Below are 20,765 nucleotides of genomic sequence, written 5' to 3' on the forward strand. Positions count from 1 at the left end.
GCTAGAGCCAGGCAGGGCAGCGGCAGCGGCTCCACCCGCCCCTCGGTTGGCAAGATTTGCAAAGCTCTTTGCAACCCCGGATTCCTGGAGCTGCAGGGGGAGAATCCTGCCCCCCCCCCCCCCCTGCCCCCCGCCCACACACACACACACACACACACGCAGCCGGCACGTGGGCGCTGCTGCTGTTTGCAGCCAGCCTAGCGCCTGCCCTCCCAGTGTTTGCCAGGAGCCCGGCAAGCCAGCGCCGGGAGTGAGCGCCAGAGAGGAGGGGGACCCCGGGCAGCGAGAGGGGGGCTCAGTGACCGGGACCCCCCCGCCCCAGCCCATGCGTGCCCCCCCGAGCGAGCGCGCCTGCCAGGCAAAGCCCCGCTGCCCCCCGGCCTGAATGCATGTAGGCGCCGGCTGCATGGCCGCTCCGGGGAGGATGCTCGGGCTCTAGGCACCGGCCCCTGCCCGCGGCCCCAGGAGGAGAGCTCGCCCCCTCGCCCCCCAGGCATGCTCTCCTAACGGGGCTGGCGACGTCTCTCTCGCTCCTTCCCCATGGAATTAGCTGCGGTCGCCGGCCGGAGCTCGTGAGCCTGGGCTGCCCGCCGAGCGGGGCCGGCCCCCGGGGTGAGTACCGCGCCGAGCGCCCGGGCTCCCTCGGGCGAGAGAGCGCTGCCCGGCCGGGCGGGCGGCTCCCCGGTTCCCGTCCCAGCCCGCCGCGTGGCTTGGACACTTGAGGAAGTTTTTGCCCGCCCGGCGTTAGCTTTGCAGCCTCCCTCACAGGCACCCGGGGGTGCTGCTGGGAGGGAGGCTAGGGGCTCTCGGAGGGTGGGCTCGGCATCCCAGCCGCCTCCCTTGGCGTCGCGGCAGAGCCAAGTGCGCTGCCCCCCAGCAAATCTCAGCCTGGCTTTCCCGGCACCCTGCATCCCCTGGCAGACCCTTCGCGATAGCCCAGGTGGGGCTGTGCCTTAACAGGTCTGGAGCAGGGGTACAGGGACCCCCAGAGAGCTTCCAGCGGGGACCGCCGCTCATCTAGGGATCTGCCTGGCTTTACAGCAGGCTCCATGAAAAGCACCAGCCAAGTCAGGGCAAACTAAAATTTCATACAGACAATGACGTGTTTCTCCTGCTCTAGATGCTGTACACTGACAGGCAAATACACATATCGATATGGATTTGTTGGATCATGATGTGGGGAAGATGAGAAAGTCAGCAATTGTTCGGCACCGGTGTGGCGGTGACACTTTTGTATGCTTAGGTCTGATTTTGTAAGCAAGTCGTTTTTTAAAGGAGGTGAATCTTGGGGGCATGCAAGACAAAGCAGGCTCCTGAAAGGGGGCCGGTAGCCTGGAAAGGTTGGGAGACACTAGAGCATAGGGTCTACTTTGCTAGTGATCAGTGGAGACAGTGCAGGAGAGAAGTAGACTGCAGAATGGAACTCATTAGAGGCAGGTCATGCAGGCTGAATATTAAAAGTGTGTGTGTGAGTGTCAGTCAGAGAGATTTCAGAGTAGCAGCCGTGTTAGTCTGTATCCGCAAAAAGAACAGGAGTACTTGTGGCACCTTAGAGACTAACAAATTTATTAGAGCATAAGCTTTCGTGGGCTACAACCCACTTCTTCTTCTTCAGAGAGAGAGAGAGTTGGCAGTGGAGGAGCAGCAGGTGAAATGAGTCAGGGGTGGGGCTGAAGTCCCTGTCAATGGGAAAACTCTTGTACCTTGACACACAGCAAGGGACGCATGGCTCTGGTTATTTCAGCCACTGCACAGCTTTTGGAAGGATGAAGCAATGGTTCTGATTGGCTTGGCAGTGACCAACAGGTGATGTGTTGGCAACTGATCATTCTGCGTTCCTCGGCGGCAGTGCGGGGGGAAAGGGTTCTGGATTGACACCTGCCACTGCTTTTATGTAGTATCTTGAATGGACAAGGAGATGTGTGCTTTCCCTTCCGATTGACTTGTTCTAGGCTGTGTGCTGTCCAGATGTCATTGTCCTGATGGTGTGATGCGAACAGCAAACTCCCCGTTGAATCACTTCAATTGTTTTTGCAAGGATGACATGAACTTCAGAGCTGCGGAGACGCCATTTAGATGGAACAATAGAAGATTGCAGATTGGTGTCTTATAAAAGTAATGTGTGTTTTTTCCTTGTATCGCACAAATGTATCCAATAGGTCTAGGGAGAAGAATGGACTTTGAATCATGAACCACAGAATTTCAGGAGCTTGTTGGTTTGCATTGATACAACACTTAATAATTTTTTGGTGACTTTTCTGAAAGTGCAATGGCTATTCTAGCAGATACTCTTGAATCTGTAGCAGTAAGAATGACTATTGAAGTGCCTTTATTTTAATTTCATTTGTAAATTCAAGATCTAAAAGGTAAAAAAGCTCAAATACTATAATCATGTGGTTGTGCAGCCCCTAACTCCCTTGAGTCAGTTGTCTTCTATTAAGTCAGCTGTTGAAAACACACCCATTCACATGATGGTATCTCAGATTTTTTTGGAGGGGGGGGGAAGGGGAAGGGTTCAAATTCAGTTGTACAGATTAAACCAAATTTAATTGCTTAATATTGGGCAAGGTTGATAAATGAACCACTAAATCAGCACCTACGTGGTGTCTCATTGAAAAGAAAAACAAGCAATTCTGAGCCATATTTGGGCAGCGTAGGTCAGCCACAAACAGCTTTCTGAACTAGATACGCATGCTAGCAGGCATGCCTGTTCTGTGATGTGATATACAGGTAAGCATAGAAATCTGCTCACATGACCTGCACTCCAGGAGCATGTTCTGTAAAGGACCCTATATAGTCAGTTCGTGTAAACTGGTATAGCTCCATTAACTTCAATGGAGCTACCCTGCTTTACACCAAATGAGTATCTGGTCCCATATTTCTAGCCGCCTTGCTTAGAAAGAGCTTTTATTTTGAGTCTTAGTAGAGGCAAAATGATATTGACTTGAGAGAGATAAGAGGTGTCATTTTGGCTCCGTACAATCAAGATTGGGTGTAGTAAAGGAGACTCATCTGTCAGAAGTACATTATAAAAACAGCTTCATTTCTAATCTCTTTAATTAGAGCAGATACAGATGTTACAATATTCTGTTTTGCCATTGGAAAATGGGCTTTGTCTTAAGTTCTTAAAAGTTCTCACAGTGGAATATAAAGAAGAGTTTGACTTTATTCACACTTGCTATTTGTAGCTTCCAGTAATTTTTACTGTTCGGTCTTAAGAATCATGGATTGTATAGTATTAATGTATTCCCTTTGCAACTGTTATTAATTTCTCTGTTATCTGCAAAGACTTTCTTTGCAAAAAAAAAAATATATTTTTTGGGAAAAAAAGTTACCATGACAATTTTCTTGTTTTGCCAACACTCAGTGTTACAAACAATGTATAGAGCTGATAAAATGGGGGGAGATTTGTCAAAGGCCCAAAGAGGAGTTAGGTTCCCTGACTTTCACGGGGAATGTGACTGTGGTGAGCAACTGCACCTGAACCAGTGCTCTGATCACTGCAACGCCGAATGGTTGCCCTGCAGCACACCTGACTATGAGAATTGTGCCCAGTTGATAGATTGGGATGGGCTGGAGAGAATTAAAAGGCTAATTAACTCATTAGCCCAAATGGTAGAAAGGACACAGGAAGGCAGCACAAAGTTGGCTTTTAGAGCCAGAGCCATGAGAGAGCGCTCCCCTCCTTGCCTTAGGAGTGGAGGGCTCCGTGTTACTGTTGAGATGAGGCTACATAGTGTATAAAGGCAGTGGAAAAGAACACTGTAAACAAATTGCACAAGGTGTTGTGCTAGAAGACGGTCTCCCAGCGTTTTGTGGGGCTCCAGGGGAGGGAGGAGTGAGTCTGCTCTGCTACAGGGATGCAAGCATGTACGTTCCCTTGCTGATTTAGAAAATCTCAATACCTCAGAATAGAGCAAGAAAGAAATCCTACAAGCTTTCGGGCAACCAGTGTCTCCCGTTCAGATGTTTGTTTGCTTTCCTTATAACATACCTATAGTGCTCGAGTGGCCATGATGTACGTTGATACAATACACATGCGTTATAAAGGGGGTGCGTTAAAAAGTGCTTGATGGAGAGAGATAAAGAGCATATTGTACGCAGTGGCACAGATGGGTTGTGCCTGACCCTCAGAAAGAGGAAGGTTCTGTATATGGAGATGCCTTTATATATCTATAGTATGTGATGGGACCTTGTCCTCTCTTTCTTGTGAGCTAATACATCTCCAGATGTTCTCTGTGCGTCAACAAAACCCAATTATAACTAAATAAAAACTAGTCTAATTGCCCTTAAAAATCAGTATAACACTTCCTTAACTGAAAGATTGTTATATGCTTTATACGGTTATTTTGTTGTCTTTCTTGTCATTTTTCTTTGAAATCGTAATGCATTCTTTTGCTACTTTGCTACCGGTAAATGGTAACTCTATGCTGGGCTAATCTGAGAAGGAACTGATATTTCATTGAACTGTTTTGATGACTTTGGAAGAAGTATATTAGGGACTAATGTGCATTGATAAAACCTCTGGGGCACATATCTGGCATTGAAGCTTTTTAGGGGAAGATTACTTTCCAAGCCATCTACTTCTGCCTTTATTACTCCTGAGGGAATTCTGTGCCTAAGAAATTAAAATTCTGCGTGCACTATTTTAAAATTCTGCAAATTTTATTTGTCAATAAATACAGGGGCATGTTGGGGAATTCCGGGTGCAGGGGCAATTGAACTCTGCAGGGGGGGTCCAGATGAAGGTGGTCGGGACTCAGCAGGGGAATTTAGGTGTACGACGTTTGGCATGAGGGTTCAGGTGTAGCTGGTTGGGGCTTGGTGGGGTGGGGATCTGGGTGCCAGGGGCTCGTTGGGGTGGGACTCGTCATGGTGGGGGTTCAATGGGCCTGCTTAATGGGGGAGCCCCTGCTGCTGCTTCCGTGTGGATGCCACATGCCAGGCTCCCAATTCCCCAATCCCCTTCTCTTTCCCATCCCATCCCCTTCCCCACTGTCTCCTGCCCCTATCTCCTTCCCCTCACTCTTATATCCCCCTCCCCCTGCCCTATCCCACTGCATCTTCCAACCCCCCCCCCCCTTTTCCCCATTTCCTCTGCCCCCTCTTGCCCTGCCCCCCCACGGGCACTCACTGTTGTACAGAAAACAGGATGACTCTCAGCACACAGGAGGGTAGGACGTCTGGCGCTAGGACCCAGGAGGTGGTGTCCGGCTGCAGACTCAGCGAATTGAGCAGCATCCTCCTTCAGCTGGGCAGCTCTGCGCCCACAGAAATGCAGGGGTGGGGAGGCAGTGATATGTGATCCTGTGTGGTCCCTATGCCTTGCGCTCACAGAAATGCGGGGAGGAGAGGGGGGCACGAGAGGCAGTGGTATGTGATCTTGTGTGGTCCCTATGTCTTGCCTTTGTTTTGGGGGCAGTGCTCCCGCAAACAACACCCATGGGCGTCCCCAGCTCCCCCTCCCTCCCTTTGCTTCCGTGTCATTTTCTGCGGGGAAGCAAAGAAATATGCATGAGGACGTGAATTCTACGCATGCACAGGGGTGCAGAATTTCCCCTACAGGGGTGCAGAATTTCCCCAGGAGTACTTTATTTCATGTGTGAGAAGTTTGGGCTCCTTCATCTGATTTCTTTAAATCCAGTAGATACACTTGAAATGGGAACTATTTTTGCCTAAAAGCTTTTGTGTTATCACCACCATCTGAATTAATTTTTCTTTGACTGCCGGAGGAAGTGCGTTTCTGTTTCAGTCCTCTTACATTGTGGACCATCAGCAACTAGAATCTGAAAGAGCAAGAAGTCCGAGTAGGCCTGAGTTAAGCATTAAGAAATTCTTAAATGTGTGATTGGCAAAACAGTAATTGACAGGCTATACTGATGCTTCACTAGAAGGCTCTGACACCATATTACTTGAGGCATTGTTTGACAAACTTTGATTTAGAAGGTAATTGAAAGTGGTTGAATATTTGTATTCAGAATGAATACACAGCAACTTTTGGCATTTAACCCCATAGCTTTTCAAAACTATATGCAGCTAATAACCTGTCTCCCTGTCACTGATTCTGATGGGATAGGTGGTTCTGCTCTTGTTTGAAAATTTAATGGTAAATGTTTATGCAGTAAAGGCTATTTTAAGTTTGATATTTTTCAGGGTTTTTTAGACAGGACTATAAGTTTTAACTATATGACACTTTATCAGGGATTTAAAATTAATCTGATCTAAAGTTTGCGATTTGCTCAATTTGGGACTAATGCAAAAAATCATGATAATAAATCCCAGGCACTAATAATGGCCTGATGTTTTAGGAACCAGTGTGAATCTCAGCTTCCAAATGGGATGAAGTATTTGGGCAAAAGTTTCTGCCTAGTATATATTCTGCCTAGATCGGCTTCGGATCCCAGTTTGTGGGTTTTCTCCAGGTGCTGTATGCTTCCGCAGAGTGTTTGCTCAGGCTCAACTGGACCCTGACCGAGCCGGTCAGCTTCGGGCGAGGAGTACGGCAGGGGTGTCCCCTCTCGGGTCAGCTGTACGCTCTGGCAATCGAGCCCTTCTTCTGTCTCCTCCGTCGGAGGTTGACGGGGTTGGTGCTCCGAGAGCCGGAGCTGCGGCTGGTCCTGTCGGCATATGCCGACGATGTGTTCCTCGTGGTCCAGGACCCGGGTGACCTGGTGCGGGTGGAGGCTTGCCAGGCCATCTACTCGGCAGCCTCCTCCGCCCGGGTCAGCTGGGTCAAGAGCTCTGGCTTGGTGGTCGGGGACGGGTGGCAGGCGAGCTCCCTCCCACCCGCGCTTCAGACCATCCGGTGGAGCGCGGGTCCGCTGCTCTATCTCGGCGTTTACCTTTCTGCCACGCATCTGTCTCCACCAGAGAACTGGCACGGCTTAGAGGGCAGGGTGACGGAGCGGCTCCGGAAATGGACAGGACTACTCCGGTGCCTCTCTCTTCGAGGGAGAGCACTGGTGCTCCATCAACTAGTCCTGTCCATGCTCTGGTACCGGCTCAACAGCCTGGTCCCGGCCCCGGGTTTCCTGGCCAACCTCCGGACATCGATCCTGGAGTTCTTTTGGCCAGGAATGCACTGGGTCTCTGCAGGGGTCCTCCACCTGCCCCTGGAGGTGGGGCAGCTCCTTTACCTCCATCCGAGAGGTCTTCCGCGAGACCTCTCCGGTCTGCCGGTCTTCTACCAAGACCTCCTCCGGACCTGGAAGCTGTTTTCAACGACCAGGTCCGTGGCGGCCACCGTGAGGGCTGATCTCCTTGCGGAACCCCTGCTACACAACCCCCAGCTCCGTGTGCAGGTGGCGGAGTCCCCCTCGGTGCGCCAGAGGTTGGTCTTGGCTGAAGTCACCAGAGTTGGAGACCTCCTGGATTACGACCGGGGAGACTGGCTGGATCCCCTAACGCTTGCTTGGCGCATGGGGCTCTCCAGACCTCACACTCCCCAACGCGTACTTCAGGAGGTGAGGGCCGCTTTGCCGCCCGCTGCTCGGGTCTACCTCGACCTGGTCCTGCGAGAGGGCACGCCCCGCCCACCCTCCACCCCAGGCCCCTGCCCCGTGGACCCAACTGGCCCCCCCTGCCCTTTCACTGTGAGCCGGCTGCACGATCTGCAGCCGGTTCTGTTCCAGACTGCACCAAAGAAACATCTATACACGCTTGTGCTCCACACCCTTCACTTCCTCACCCTTGCGTCCTGCCCCGACACAAAGTGGCGGGACCTCCTGCCATCTCTCGAGGGTGAGAAGCCCCGGTGGGCCAGCCTGTACTCCACCCTGGTTCCAAGGCCCGCCGGGGATATCAATTGGCGGCTCCTTCACGGGGACGTGAGCACGGGCGTGTACTTGGCGCGGTTTACCCCATCCCAAACACCTTCCCCTTTTGCGGCACGAAGGAAACCCTGGCGCACATTTATCTAGAGTGCGCCAGATTGCAGCCCCTATTCCGACTCCTCTTAGATATATTATTACGTTTTTGGTTGCACTTTTCCCCTCACCTGTTCATCTATGCACTCCCCATCCGTGGCCCCACAAAGTCCGCGGGATCTCCTTATCAACCTCCTCTTAGCCCTGGCCAAACTAGCCATCTACAAAACCAGGGAGAGGAGGTTGACCGACGGGATTTCCTGCGACTGTGGGGCCTATTTCCGCTCCTCCGTCCGTTCACGCATCTGGGCGGAGTTCCTCTGGGCGGCATCCGCTGGCTCCCTTGACGCCTTGGAGGAGCAGTGGGCGCTGTCCAGGTTCTCTGCTCTGTGTCCCCATCAAGTTCCCTTTGTTTAGCCCTATGACCTCACTCCCATTCCTGTTTTTTTCATTAGTTGTCCCCCGTATTTATTTGGTATCACAGACCTGTGAATTCTCCCCTTAGGCTGGGGGGAGGTCCTTTCAAAGGACACATCATCCTGTTTAGTTTTTAGTCCTGTTGGTATCCACTCCCTGGATACCAACAGGACTAATAAATAAATAAATAAATTAACTGGTGCAATGCTATGCAATAGGGCTGCACCAATTTACACCAGCAAAGAATTTGGCCCTTTGTTTCTAGCTGTGGCAGATCTTAAGATGTGAAACCTTGGTGGGCCTGGGTCAGCCCCTAGTAGTAATCAGTTGAAATAATTCAATTGACTAAACTGGATCAGGCTCAAAAATCACAGTCCTGGTGTCAGTCTTGACTTTCTCTCTCTTGGTTTCTGACATAATTTCATTGAGTTTTGGTACAGCTAGCTGGAAACCAATGATTTATATCCTTTGAAAGGTGAGGATCCTGCTTTCCAGTGAATTTAAAGCATTGAGGGTCATTACCTTTTCCCAAACACTGATGCTAGACCAGAGAGCAGAATATCTGATCCCTGAATAATAAGAAAACCGTGGAAAAATCTCAGTGACACATCCCATCTAATCAGCAAATCATGCGTGAACATTGCAAGTTTCCTGTACGTATGTCAGTGTTTGTGAATCTCATGTTGCAGGTATCACAGTTGGAGTTACTGCACCTGTATCCTCCCTTCTGTGGGCCACTAAAGAAGTTCTCAGTCAGGTCTCAGGTCCCTGCTGTCACCTGTTTCTGGGTAGGGACCCTTGTCCCACTCCCTTCTGACCTAGGGGTTTTAAGGCTACACAGCTCTGTGTCTTACACTATGATATATCCCCTGCAAGCCAGTCTGCCTAAAGGCCAGTGCCTTTGCTTCCTCTCCAAGGGTTACGAACAGTATACTGCCAGCAGTTACAAGTTACCACATAACTCTTTCTAAGCAAGCACATTTATTCTTAAGGCAAAAGCATTACCGATAAAACATATAAAAACAATAAAAGTTCCTACACGCAAGTTCCTTACCAGAGGTCACCCATCAGTCTTATGGGGAAATAGTCAAAATCATTCTGTCCTTTAGGCTAGGGCTGGGGCCTCACCTTGGGCAGAAGGTCCTGTCTGTTTGCTGGATCGGAAAGCAGGCCATGAGTCAGTTCAAGTTCATCCTCACCAAAAGCCCTTTCGTTGTCTTCTAGTCTCTGGAAAACCCAGCTTGAACCAATATAACCGAATCATTCCGGTGGCAGTACCTCTCTAGAGTGGTTTAGTCTCAGTGATTCACCTTAATCACCACCCACAGTTTTTTCATTCCTACAGGGGCTGTAGTAACCCTCTCCCATGGAGTAGAACACAATCCTATGTAAACCATTCATAGATTTAATACAGTATGGTCCCCAAAGATATTGCATGCGACTGCAAGATCTGTCACGGCAAGATCTCATAGCGCTCAGGAATTCCAGCACATTTATAAAGCAGTTTTGTGGTGGCTTTTTAGAATATTTGATGAGAAGATGAAAAAGATTGCTTCTGTATTACTCAGAGTACCGCTGCCTTTTCAGACACACCTCCTCCGGGCTATGCGATGGTGTTCCAAGGAAGCTTAGAGACGGTGGAAGTGTATCTAAATTTTGTACACTTTGATGCTTCCCTGCTTCCCTTTGATGCAACCTCAAAGCACTATGGCATGGATCGTCTATTCTTTTGAAAATATGACCGTCAGTGTTTTTTTAATTGTACTGTTAACACTGTGCTGTGGCCCTGTGTATGCTGGGGATTTGCCTTGATTACGGTCCCTATTGACCATCAGCCGGGGTAGTTGTTCTGGCGCATATACTTACTGTAGACAGGTTAAGCTGCTGTTTGCACTAGTGCAGCTAACCTAGTGATTGGCTGCTGCTGATAGCTGGAATCAGGGCAAAACGACTGGGTGGATAAGGCCTTAGATAAGATAAGGCCTTTCCTGGTGGCTGCCTACGTAATAGAGGTCCCTCGTGCTGGTCCAAGCAAGGTAACTCTACGCCCACCTGCTTCACGGAAGCTGCATTACTCCTCGTAGCGCTTGTATCGCTCAGATGAGGGAGAGCGGATTGCTCAGTAGACATGGCTGGGCACCAAAGAGCTCCAGCAGCAAGGTCCACGTCACCCAGATTAGCATCATGGTAAGGGAACACCAAGGCGACCTTCATGGGTTGAATTGTTTCTGTTTTTAAAGCTCATTTCTAAAGCCATTCTCCTTTATTTCACTTCCTGATCAAAATGCACTGCCTCACTGTGCAGGCTAATGGGCCACTGGGGTGGCAGTGCAGAGAGTTGAAACAAAAAAGCCTGGGCCAACGCCTGGGTGCTATACTTCTGCAAATCTCCCGCCGGAGCCAACAGAGTACTGAGGGAGTAAGAGCTGTAGGATTCTGCCTTTCGTGACTGAAGCGTCACTGCACATGCATGGAATAATGTCTTTTTTTTTATTATGAGCTGAATTATTTGAAATACAAAAAATGAGCAGCCTGCATTATTGCACTATAGACCATATCCTTAGCTGGCAAAAATCAATGTAGTTCATTTGATCTCAGTGGATCTGCCAGTTCACACCAGGTGAAGATCTGGCCATGTATGTTTTGAAGAGTCCCTTAATTTTTTTTTAATTATGGAAGTGGACAAAGTACATGATTACAGGAGTAAAATTTATGTATGTGCATTGAACTATGCTTTCTTAGCTCCCCCATAGCACTGGATGCAGAAATACAGGAAAACCCGAAGATTGTGGAATCTCTGTCATTGGAGGTTTTTAAGAACAGGTTACACAAACACCTGTCAGGCATGGTGTAGATAATACTACTCCTGGGGGAATTCTGCACCACTGCACGTGCGCAGAATTCATGTCCCCTGCAGATTTCATTGCTTCCCCACAGAAAAATGACTTTCTGACAGAAGCAAAGGGAAGCTGCAAGAGCAGTCACACACCACTCCCTAGCAGCGCAGGTACATCATTTCAGGCACCCAGAGCAGCCGGTGGAGAGGTAAATCACCATGGGGCTGGGGACACCCCACCCTGAGCTGGGCTCAGCTGCTAGTCCCAAATGGGCTGGAGGCAGGAGAGGATGGAACTTCATTTTCCCCTGCAAGGAGTGGCTGGGGCTGTGTCAGCAGGGCCGTTCCTAGCCATTTGGGTGCCCTACGCAGTCCCCTGGCCTCCGTGGGGGGGAGCTGGCCCCAGGCCTCTGCGGGGATGGGGCAGAGGGGAACTGCCCCCCAGCACTTGCCGGCGGTGCGACTTGGAGCCAGGGGAGCGGAGCAGGCTGGGGCCGGGTCGCTCCACTTACCGCATGGTGAATGCAGGCCCGACCCCTGCAGCAGTCCTCAGGGGAGTGGGGGCGGAGCAGGAGCAGGAAGAGGCGGGGCTAGGGTGGAGCAGGGGCGGAGACTTGGGGAAGGGGTGGAGCAGGGGCGGGGCTTGGGCGGAGCAGGGACGGGGGCCATGGGGAAGAGGCGGAGCAGCATGCAGCTGCGCAGGGCACCAGGAAATGTGGTGCCCCAAATTCCCTAGTGCCCTACGCAGCTGCGTACTTTGCGTATGGGTAGGGATGGCCCTGTGTGTCAGACCCACCCCCAGAAACCTCCTCCAACTGCAGGAAGCTCAGCATCCTTCCCTCCTCTATTTTAGCAGTTGAGCTGATTGCTAGAAATCCATGAGGAGATGTCAGAGAGTGATGATGACTATTTTTAGATGGGGCCAGGGGCAAAATGCTCACCGCTCTTTGATCAAAGGTTGTGGATGGATAGTGTAATATTTTATAAATAAATGAAAGTGTACTTTAGGGTTTGATGGGAGAAATTGCAAAGAATGATGGTGAGGTGACTAAAACCCTTTTGGGGGCTCTCCTTTAGGAGAAACCTGCCAGCTTGGCACAATCTAGTGCCTTCCAATCTCAGCGCAAGCAGTGTGCTCTCTGGAAGTGTCTGGGAGCCAGGGCTAAAAGTTGCCACCTTGGCAAGGATTGTTCAGCAGTGGGTATCGTTCCCTATAGTCTTCATAAATACTAATTCAGGCCATAGACACAATTCCTGTCTCCTCCTGTTTTCCACTGTCCATCCCCTTAAAAAAAAAAAAGACTGGGATTTGTTCTTAGGTTTGACTCCTGTCTGCAGATAAAACTAGTTCTATTGCATTGTTAGAAACCAATCTATCTCACTGCTTCTAGCCTGGATGTGCCAGCTCTATCCCAGTGCACAAGCTTCCGATATCACATCCACATATCAGATAATACTCTGCTAGAAGCAGGCAGTGGGAGCGATCGTATTGAACCGATGCTATTAACGGCGGCAGAAACACCTCTCTCCTGAGGAGGGTTCATCTCTGCAGGATAATGAGCTGTGTTTCAGTCAGGAATGGAGCTATAGCTATTTGGATCACAAACGAGGAACCACCATTGGACGGTTCCTACAGCCTCGCTGACACTTGGCAAAGAGCTAATTAAATGAGAGCTGCTTTTTTTTTTTTTTTTTGAGCCACTGGACTGCTGCTCGCCTCACTTCCTGATAAAAGCATTTCACACGGTTTGTCCCACTCCAATAACTTTTTGAAGTCTATCAAACCTGTGCATAGCAACAGCCTAGGATTTTTATTCCAGCTTTTAAGATTCAGTGTGGTCTGCTACAAATGTAAGATCTAAAGAATGGCCTCGCTGACCGAAGCTCTGTCTGCATCTGAGACTATTCCAGGTGTGTCTGACAAATCATCGGCAATGGGTATAGCTGGGTATGGAAAGCTTGACTTGATTTTTGAAAATAATGTGGAACAGAGATTTTCAATTTTTCTAGTCTTTGAATTGACTCACCTGTGAGATGGTTTGTACATGCTAAGTGAGAGGCTCCTGGTGCAAAAGGTTAGCATATATGTCTACACACCTCTTCAGATCTATTTTCTGGGTTTAAGGGGAATGTAAGTGGAAGATAGATCTTGTGCTCTCAAGGGTGAATTTCACTCTTCTTACTATTCTTAGGACCATGTACAAATTTAACCATGATTTTAGTTATCCAGTATCATCCAGATTCCTAGAACCCTAGCATCTAAACTACATTGCTGCTTATATTTTGTTTCCCAAAATCTAGATTCTGAAGCCAGACTAATACGATGTTTACCTGAACTATACTTTCCACCACATGTCATTGAGACTGCACATGGGTTGCTGATCTTGTATAGTAGGGCTTGGTATTCTGATTGCAAAATCGTCCTGAATAGCTTGACTGTTTTTCAATTTCATTCGTAGAGAGCCTGCGCTAGCATTTTGTATAAAATCATTAGCTATATTGCTGTTTTGAGGCAGGCACTAGGAAATCTACTATTTGCCCTCTGTTCCTGTTTAATAGGGTATGTTACAGCAGCTTTGCCTTGCATGAAACAAAAATGTGATTAATGTGGTGGGGGGAGGATGCTCAAACAGCAGTGTGATGCTTTGATGATAAATTGATTGTTTTAGTCTATTATTTTATATGTTGCCAGAAATGGATACTTGAGAGGATGTAGGAGACTTGAACCAGGTATTCAGGAGCTGGATTTGAACCAGCCGATAGTGAAGGGCCTGATTCTGCTGTGATTGATGTTAGTGGAAATGTTGGAGCAGAATCAGGCCTGGAGTCATTAACTACTAAGAGATGATCATTTCTGAAAGTGTGAATACAAGACTTTTCTGCATTGGCTTGGTTGTCTAAGAAACAAATCTGTCATTTGATTTTGTTGTTGTTGTTGTTTAAATCTTCACTGAGAGAGCTTTTTGACTGCTTAGCAAGGACAGCTTCCAGATTGATCTGCCAAAATGGGTCTGTTTTTTATTAATGAGAATCATAGCCCAGATCACTTGGGTACAATGGAGCCCAGCATGCTGTTACACGCTTTAATTTCACACATAGAAAAATCACTTTGAGGTTTAGTCTTTCATTTAGTGTTACAGATAACAAGCTTTCCAAGTCTGTTGGGGGGAAAAGTATTTGCAACCACAGTAAAACTATTGAAAACTAAGGTAATGATGTCATCTTAGATGGATACATTTTCAGAAGGCCTTTTGTGGAAGTTAGGAGAGTTTAGAGATGAGTGGTTTAAGCATTATTACCAATTACACTTCCTTGTTTCATTGTAATGCTCTTACTTCTGACAAGGGATTTAAAAAGAAAATCCATTTTGTATTAATATATTAAAATATTCTAAGGTAAACATGTGGAGAATGTTACAGGCTGTTAGTTGTTTGAGTTGGAAACAACAGAATACTTTAATCAAAACCCATCACTGTACTTATTCTTGACTCCAGTATATACTAAAGATTTACATCTTGTTGTCTGAGTAAGAACTCAGTAAAGGAAGGCTGTGTGTTTAGGTCTCATGACCAGAGAGCAATAAAGCAGGTATGAAGTCTGTTGAGATTTTTTTTTTTAGGCTAAAAGGACGAATTCCTCCAGAAGGTCCTTTCTCAGATGCTGAAATATGTTATTGGTCTTCCTGGGTTATATTGTGAGAGAGAATCTTGTGTGATCATCTCTTAAAGAAGCTTTTGACTTGCCATGACGCTAGCCCCATCTTAAGTTCTTAATTTCACGATGATGTCATTGTCCTTGTATTCTCTTGCTAATTGTAAAATAGACAGACAAATAATATTTCTTTCTATTGTGATAGTCCCTAGAGATCCCAGTTGTGGAGTAGGGTCCCCTTGTGCAAGGCATACAACAATACAAATGTCGATTAGTGGTGAGGGGAATACCAGTCAAATGTCGCCCTTTAACGAGGGTAGGTTTTTTAATCCTTTGGGGGCCAAAAACCTTCCCTGCAATTAATTCTCCCAGCTGGGGGTGCAATTCTGGGAGGGGATGACAGGCTGGGGGTGTAGTTGCTTGGGGGGTGCGTTTGGGGGAGGGAGGTGATAGCTTGGGGGTGTGAAGCTGGTGTATGGGTGCAGAGTTCCTTGAAGTTGTCAGATGAATGTATTGATTTCTTCTCGTCCCCCAGTGTATTTGTGTGGTGTTTTTTTTTTTTTTTTTTTTTTTATTGTTTTTTTTTAAACGGGGGTGGGGGGAAAGAATTTTTGGCTGTTGCATCGATTGGGTTCTCCGATCTCAGTAAACAGCCTGGAGTGGATTCTGGGATTGGTTTTTGGTGGCTGGAAGAAGGACTCTGTTTCCCCCTGCCTGTTACTCCAGAGTTACGCTGGCAATGAGGTTGTGTGGAGTGGAGGGTGGATGAATCCTGTGGGGTGTTGGTTACATGCATACTGGCTGTGTCTCTTCAGCCTTTGCTGCCTCTCTGCTCTCAACTACAGGCCATTCTGTCTCTCCGGCTTGCACCTCTGATCCAGCACCAGCGCTCTCTCTCATGGTGGCAGCTGAGGCTCTTCAGGAAAGCAAATGCTGGCTCTGTGCAGTACCCTGGGCCTCGCTCTTTTGAACATGGGCATTTCTGGGGACCCAGATACTAAATGGCTGGCTTGTGGGAAGCACTGGTTTAGGTGAGATGTTCATGTAAGTCTCAGGCATACGCTGTTGGCCTGTACATTTCTCAACTAACACTATTTCTTAAACTGGTGAGGAAGATGATGGTGAAAATTGAATGATATTTTACTTACCCATAATCCCCTCTCCCCCAAAGTACAAACTAGATTTTGCGAGACTGAAATGCATCAAATTCTAAAACTAGTACATGCGCAAGCTATTCTGTTGACATCTCTGTCTGTCCCATCTTTTTTCCTAAGGAGCCTTTTACTTTGGTATCTAAGTGACAACATATTAAAGATAGATTATGTGCATGAGCTTATTAGTAGCCATGCATGTTCTATTTTAAAAACGTTCATCTGCTTTGTATAAAGTACAGGCTTAAATATGAAACTGAGACCACTGTTTGGGGAGGGCCAGCGTCCTTGGCAATGTCCTTTTAATTGACTATGGTGTGAAGCTGTATGTGTTCAGTTAAATACCTGGAAAAATGATCCCGAATAGAAGCATTGTAAATAACAATAGCGTTTCTTATGTGATTTAGTGAATTAAGAGTTTCTGTGTAGGAGGACTGTTCTCAATATTGGAAAGTACAGTAAGGGCATTTGTCATTCCTTTATGTTTGAGTTCGTTCGTAGGGAAGAAAACGCCTTTACAGAAGCCAAAGATATTCATCAGCTGAAAAATGTCAGATTTTTTTGTTTTTGTTTTTTTGCTGAACCTTACATCTTTAGCAACTTTAGCATACCTTGGCAGCAGAGTATGCAAGACCATCTGAAAGTTGTAGGGGAAAAGGAGCTTGCAGTGGTAAGACCAGTAACGGGGCCAAAGGAGGAACCTGCTATTGGCAATGCAGTGGAGGAGATGCCTTCAGTGACTACCTCTGGACTCCCGTACCACTTGCATTGCCAAGTGCAGGACAATAAAGTCTCTGATATGGGGAGAGCCTGTACTTGTATTGAGTGATCAGAATTCCTGTCATCTGGGTCTCTTGGATCTCCAGACCCTAGCTGTTCTATGTGAGAGCATTCTTACAGGGATGGGAGACTGTGATCTGGACCTGTGCTGTATCCTACTCACTGGAAATCTTTGCCAGCTGCTGCCCTCACTTGCAGCTTCCGATGCCTCACCTTGTCCATCTATCCAGGCTTAGCCATTGCATGGGAGGGGCTGTGGCCCATAATGAGGGAGTCTCCATCACTGACCATTTTAAAATCGAGATGGGATGTTTTTTCTAGATGATCTGCTCTAGGAATTATTGTGAGGCAATGATCTGGCCTGTGTTCTGCAAAGGTCAGACCAGATGATCACAATGGTCCCTACTGGCCTTGGAATCTATGAATTTATAAAGCTTCTGGAGGTAGAATGAGAGTGCTTGTGTCCCTCACAGTTTCTGTCCCTTCCTAACTCTGTGTGTGTGTGTGAGGGACAGAGAGAGAGAATTATAAATGTAAGTTTGTCTTTGTGTCATTTTAACCCTTCCTGTCTTTTCTTTATATATCAAAACGGCCTAAGGTGGATCCCAGGGCACTGCTGTATGAAATTCTGAATGCACAAAGAGTTTAAACTTGGAGTGTTTCAAGTTAGATGTGGATTTTGTGAACCATTCACTGAAACATAGTTTGAGGCCCTCAAAATATTGCAAAAAATAAAACACTGGAGACTCGAGAATTGTAAGGAATGAAGTGGTGAAAATTTTCTCACACATGATTTCATCATTTTTACTCCCATCCCATAAATGAGCAACATTTTGTCCCCTAGAGTCTGCATTTCTTTGATAGTCTGTTCCCCCCTCCCCCTGCATCAAGTCAGCCTCAGAATGCATGGTAAAACCACCCTGCTATGACAGGGAGATGGAGTAGATGACCTAGTAGGACGTTTCCATTTCTAACTTCTATGAAGTGACTTCAGAGGAGTTCTAGTCTATTCCATCATTAGAAACCTCCTGCACTATTTCCCATTCTGTTACCCTGATAAGACCAAAGGGTATTTTTCATTATGTATTCTTTGATTCCATGCCAGCTAGAAATTAGAGAAACGTCCTTCACGTTGTTATAATTAGACTCTCATTTCCATCTCACATAGGCTGAATCACCCTGATGATACTTCTCAAAACTTTTAAAAAGTTGTTCCTTGCCAAGCCCTTTACTAGGATATCTCCGTTTTCAGCAATGAAACTGGGCAGGAGTACTCAGAATCTCCATGGTTAAAGATGATGGTTGGTAGGTGTTTCAGGATTTAAAAGCTCCAGAAAGGAGGAATTCTTACTGGATGGGGAGAAAGGGAACCTTTCTTTGGTTTGCTACATCTTTGTTCATTTTTCCTTTAAACTACAACACAATACAAGGACTGCAGTGTTCTGATGCCAGCCTGCGTCAGTAGCCTGGTGTCGTAACGCTATTGTATAGAAAATTTAATGTTAGAAGATTATCTGTGTTCTCAGTGCAAGAATGTGAAATATATAAAAAATCTGGCAATGAAACGCAGTGAAGGAAAAGCACCCAACACTTGTAAATATCCACTTCATAACAGGCCTGCATTCTCAAGCCCTTCCTTTTGTTTTCATTGTACATCCTTCCCTGAGTAATAGGTCTTCTTTGTTTATAAACTCCTCATGACCTTATACTGCGAGACTAATAGACCTATCAAACCTTTCAGCTATAGCAACACAAAACAATTCCTCACTGAATCATATCTTTGCTTAGGGGGAGAAAAGTCCTATGCTGGTGACACAAGTCTATCAATGGAAATCAGTTCTGCATCCCAAGTATGGTTCTATCAAGCACATAGTGACAGTGCTGAATTAAAAAGGGCCATTCATTTGTTATGAAAGGATATGCTTCCTTTTTTAATGCTAAATCCTGTATTTTTATTGTACCTCTGGGATATTATTAAAAAGGCTTGCATAGCGGTTTTTAAATCACATGATTAAATAGAGGCAGGTGGGCGGTGGACTCCTATCACATAAAATTAGGTAATAATTTCCACTTTGTTTCCTTGTTCTAACTCCCTTATTGTTTCTGCCATTTACAGTACCACTGTTGCACAGCAGTAGCTAGAAGATAAACAAGATATCCTTCACAGACCAGCTGTGATCTCAAAGACACGAGCCATCTTGGTGTATTTAGTGCCACAGAGAATAACATTTCGGTAACTCTAGTTGTTAGGGCCATAGACAATTGGGCTTCAAAGTATGACACTAACGTGACATGGCCTTTGAAGTTGCTGGTCTTGACAGGAATAGAATTTCAAAGTGGAAACTGTATGCCGCCGTCTCTTGGATATAGACACCAAAATCATGTCATGTAGGGCTTGATTTGAATGCTTAATTGGAGTTACCTATGTGCTGGTATCAATCAAGGGTTAGAGTAGAGTCAGGTCTGCAGGTTCTCTCAAAGGATGCTAGTTGCATTTTCAGTCCTTAACCTAATGCACGCCTTCACTGAATGCCCTCTACCACCTTTTACTTACTCTAGGAGGATACGAAGCAATCCTCACCTTCTCTCCCATGCTTGGGTCTCATACTGAGACACCTAACTCCATCCTTGAACGAACTCGCACACACTCATATTTGCATGTGTAGGCACTCATCCCCTACCCCAGAATCTTGCAGGAGGTCCTCGATAGATCATAGAAAAATATTCCAGGACCGCCTTGTGGAAAAATTTAATAGATAGCCATCATGGGTCACAACAAGTTCAACCAAGCTTCAAAGAACAGATGAACTCACACTCATTGATGAGCTTTTTTATGCCCTGGGCCAATGAATGTTTGTCTGCTCCATTTGATTGTAGTGCTAATTGCTTGTCCTTATGTTTATAGTTCATGATCTTCCGTACAGCTGCCAGACAGTTTAATGGAAGGAGGAGATTTAAACATGCACATGGAAAAATATACCTGAAGTGTGATTCTGGAATAGAAATCTGTTTCGGTGGATCACAGATTAGCTATTGTGTGTGTGGGGGTGGGAGAAAATGACCACAGGTAGTTTGGTTCTGAGTCTTAATAGGTTTCCAGTTGAATGATGCAACCAAAAGCGAAGAGGAATGATCCATTCTCAGTTTATAGGGATTCAAAGAACCCACTTATAATGCTGCAAATTCATTTGTCCATGTAATTACAACTAAGTCTTGTCCACTCAACTTGACCTTCAATGCCATTGCTGCTAGAGTGACCCTGGAATTAAGGGTGAGTGACTGAGAGCAGCTGACTGCCGTGTGATGGCACCTCTTTGCATGAGAAAGCTGTTCTCTCTTCACTGCAGACACCTTGTTTTTGTTGTTCCCACTTGTCTACCTCTGCTGCCCCCACTTCTTCAGGAATTGTTAACAGAGATTTGGGTGTGTACAAAGCAATCAATTAAACACCCCTGTTGGAGAAGCCACAGTAGGGACTCCCCATTGTTCTGAAATAAATTGGTTCAAATGGATTTGAACGTATGTGTTTCACAGTTGCCATGTAAATGTGACTGTGTGTAAGGCTTCAGTAACTAATTGTCTGCAGTTCTGTGAAAGTAGGTCAGTGGATGCCTTGATACATCACACACAGGATCTAATCTGCTGCTATAATTTTTACTGAGGTGCTGCATGAGTACACAACATGTGCCAGCTGGTGGAAAGTATCATCAATTGCCTCGGGTCTCACTGGGTTTCATTTCACTCGTATACATAAAGAAATCAGTGCATTGGCTTTTCACACAGCAGGGCCGATATTGGCAGTGGCACCTTGTTAAAATGAAGGACTGTCTATATTATTACAGATAATGCGAGACAAACTACATTTTCTGCTTTGTGACAATACACTCTGCACAAGATAAGGTCCAGAGAGAGTTATATGTGAGTTTACAGTCACTAGAATGCTGTTTTTCAAGAACTGCTATATTTTAAGATGGTTTCTAATAACAGAGGGGTGGGAGACAGGGAGGCTTTTAATTTTTAAGACATACAATATAGGGAGAGTTATTTCAAAGGATAAATATGCCA

At 46.6% G+C, this 20,765-nt stretch overlaps 1 protein-coding gene across 1 annotated transcript in view; it reads left to right on the forward strand.

The window, feature by feature from the left end:
• Positions 1-556: 556 nt before the first annotated feature.
• SGCD (sarcoglycan delta) overlaps positions 557-20,765 on the forward strand; it is a 486,338-nt gene continuing 466,129 nt past the window's right edge. The window contains exon 1 of the mRNA XM_024214221.1: positions 557-612. The gene's annotated coding sequence lies outside the window, so the exon portion shown is untranslated. The remainder of the gene's footprint in view (positions 613-20,765) is intronic.

Source organism: Terrapene carolina, unplaced genomic scaffold (genome assembly GCF_002925995.2).
Source record: "Terrapene carolina triunguis isolate 2854851 unplaced genomic scaffold, T_m_triunguis-2.0 Scaffold629, whole genome shotgun sequence".
In the NCBI taxonomy this organism is placed as follows: domain Eukaryota; kingdom Metazoa; phylum Chordata; order Testudines; family Emydidae; genus Terrapene; species Terrapene triunguis.